Consider the following 3,427-nt stretch of genomic DNA (forward strand, 5'->3'; position numbering starts at 1 on the left):
AGCCAATAAGGAGAGAGTGGAAGTGTACTTTTATATATATGATTTTTGATTAAGAAAACTATGATGCTAAACAGAAGGTTTAAAACCATTTGTTTTGTTCGACGAGTAATACGCAAATATATTTGTTTTATGCAGAAAAACACAGTAGTTAATAATTAAGATTCTATATTATATCTATTAAATTTGAGCAATTTTTTATTTTGTTTTTCTTGTCAGTGTATACTAATGTATGCCTAAGCCAAAAAATGTGAATTTGGAAGAAAATAATAAGGAAAAAAAATCAATTTAGAATAAAATGATACTAATGTACTTTTGTAAACATGTGATTTCATAAAAGAAAAATAAAAAATAATCTAGCTTTAATAATTTGTGCTACGAATATGAATTTGGAAAAAAAAAAGTAATATAAGAGAGCACTACGATGAACCACCATAACTCTTTTCATAGTCCTACAAAATATAAAACTTCAAATTAATTAAAAAATGACAGATAACTCAAATAGAAATAGTAAGAATGAAATGTTTACCTTGAACACTTGTGAGAGAAATGACTCATTATGTAAGGTCGGACTGGTGGTAGTAACAGATAATTGGGTATCTGGAGTAAGAGTAGACTCCTATATCATTTATCATTATATAAAAAAATTAATATATATATATATATATATATATATATATATATATCAATTCACATGTTAATGAAATTAATTAGACATAAACTAAGAAGAAAAATGATATATCAAATACCTGAAATGATAACTTTTTCTTTGCGGTAGCATTACTTGATGATTTTGATGTACGCCTATTTTTTTTTTCAAGAACACTCATATATCGACCATGGGGTCCAATTTTTTTGTCCTTTGGTCGTCCAATAGAAGCTTTTCTTTTTATTCCACGTGCATTTGGAACTTCCTTGTCTTCTTCTTCTTCTTCGTCTTCCTCTTCTTCTTCTTCCACAAGTCCAACATCTGAGCTTTGGGCCATCCATGCATTAGCTTTCACAAGATCTTTTTTCTTTTCCTCCAATTTTCTAATCAATTGAATGGCATCTTCATTTGCACATAACGTCAACTCTTCATGATCAGCAGCAACAGATGCAATCTCACGGAAAGTACGACATATGTGGTTGTATCGCCTTCCAATCGATTGCTTCACTGTTTCATTAGGTGTCTTCGGATGATAATAAGATATACTTCGTGCTTTTGCCTCTTTGCTCCATCGAGTTAGAATGTAGGTAGATGGAATTCTTCTAACATTTTTCTTGTCCAACACTTTCAATGCATGACGGCATAAGATCCCAGCAAAAGAAAACTTCATGCAACTACAATGTATTGTTTCGCTTGTAGGATCATAATTAACCAAATGCTCTCGTGCTACACCACGATAAGATACTTTGTATTCATACACCATCTCAGCAGACTTACTGACCTTGTTGGCAACATAATCACTGATAACTATGTATTGCTTCTGAAACAAGCTAAAAACTTTGGGTGTATACACTTCTTGTGCATGTTGCAACATCTCTACAGTAGCACATAAAACCGGCGAGGTATGCATCATATTGAAGTCAGCAATTAATTCCTTATATCGTCGATCCTCCAACACTCTCTCATAGTGTTCAAAGAAGCACAACAACTTATAACTACGCTTTAAATATTTTTTCAAAATATTATTCATACTTTCACTATGTTGTGTGCTCACCATATCTGCTGTAAAAGTATGACGTCCATAAACCATTGCCCATTTTTCTTTAAGCTCAAACAAATTCTTCAACGAAGCCTTACTACCTTACCTTTTTTTTTGCACCTTCGTTGTTTTCTTACGTCGAAACCATGATTGCCTGCATACTTTTTGTAAGCTATACTTGCAGTCTCATCAGAGCTAAACTCCATGCCAATACATAGTTCATGCTGCAGCTCATTTTTTTTGTTTGCTTCTAAAACAACAACCTCTTCAGCGTGGACATAATTATCATTGTTGGCTATGTTATTTTCTTCTTCTTCTTCTTCAGATTCATAAACTGAAGCTGTGTCTTCACTTATTGAATCATCAACTTCCTTGGGTAAAAAATCTTCACTTATATAACTATTCTCCATTGCAATGAATCTGCATTAATCATTTAATATTACTATATTTATACTATTATTTGAAAAGCTACTTTATAAAATTTTTATTAAGAGTAAAACAAATTTAAATTAAAGTTTAAACTAATTAATAAAATATTTTAAATAATTATTATTAAAAAAATTCATTTTTCTCAATAAATGATGGACGAAAAATACTAATTAATTTTTTAAAAAGTTGTTTACTAATCATACTTAAAAACTAATATTTGTTATTATACCATAATATTTACTTTTAATTATTATATTTAGAAAATTTTGTTAATATTTATTTTTAATTATTATATTTAGAATACTTAAAAGCCATTTATTGTTTTTTATTTTATTTACAAAATATTTTAAATGATATTATAATACATATGATTAATAAATATATATTTTTCCATATGTTCTTAAAACATTTAATAATATATTTTAATTTTATTAACAACTAAAACATTAAAAGTATTCTAAAACATTTAATAATATATTTAATAACAACTAGAACATTTTAATAACAACTAAAACATTTAATAATCTATTTTAATTTTTAGAATAATTAAAATTAATCTAAAATAATGTCAGCTCGTGATCTCTCCTTGTAAATATACTTAGAAAACATATCGTTGGATTGATGCATCTTACCTTATGGTATTAATACGTCTCTGTTAACTTCCACCAAATCCAGGCTTCAATATATCTGGATCAACACACAACAGAGAAAAAGATGATCTGAAAAACATAATCTGTAAATATTTTTAATACAGAAACTCACACATATGTATCAATTACAGTACTTGTTTCTATTACAAAAACTACTTCATATTGGTATCCAAAAAAAAAAACAGAATCTGTAATTTTACCTGACAAATTGATGTTAGTAAAACAATGAATTTTTCCTTCTTCTAAAAGTCTTAACTGATGCTATCTCTATCTTCCACTGTAAAGTTGTGAAAAAACTTCTTATTATAGCGTCTGTTAAGAGAAAAACAAATGTTAAATATATCCTTACAGGAAGAAATTAAAACTTAAAATAAAACTCTCTCACACACAAATATCGAGAACCCCTCAAGCGAATCCTGCTCCGACGTTGGTAAAGCTCCGGCTTGCCGGCGTCGGGTCCTCCGGTCTCTTCCTGCTCCCGTTTACCTGTCCTGCTTCTTTTTAATCTTGTGTTGGTGTCTATCTCAATCACTCATTTGTGCTCAATTTCACCCCCAAATCTTCTCTCCCCTGTTGAAAACTACTCTTATCCGCTTCTCTCCCAGAGTCAAACCGCGAGGGTTCTCTCTGCTAACCCTCAGTCCGACCCAACCCCCCCCCCCC

The 3,427-nt window shown here is 30.1% G+C and overlaps 1 long non-coding RNA gene across 1 annotated transcript; it reads right to left on the reverse strand.

Annotated features, from left to right (window-relative positions):
- Nucleotides 1,508-3,112, reverse strand: LOC104722091. The gene is made up of 3 exons (XR_757149.2): nt 2,965-3,112; nt 2,747-2,801; nt 1,508-2,105 (listed from the first exon to the last, which is right to left on the reverse strand). It is a non-coding gene; the product is annotated as an uncharacterized LOC104722091 (long non-coding RNA).

The sequence above is a fragment of the Camelina sativa genome, chromosome 2 (genome assembly GCF_000633955.1).
Source record: "Camelina sativa cultivar DH55 chromosome 2, Cs, whole genome shotgun sequence".
NCBI classification, from domain to species: domain Eukaryota; kingdom Viridiplantae; phylum Streptophyta; class Magnoliopsida; order Brassicales; family Brassicaceae; genus Camelina; species Camelina sativa.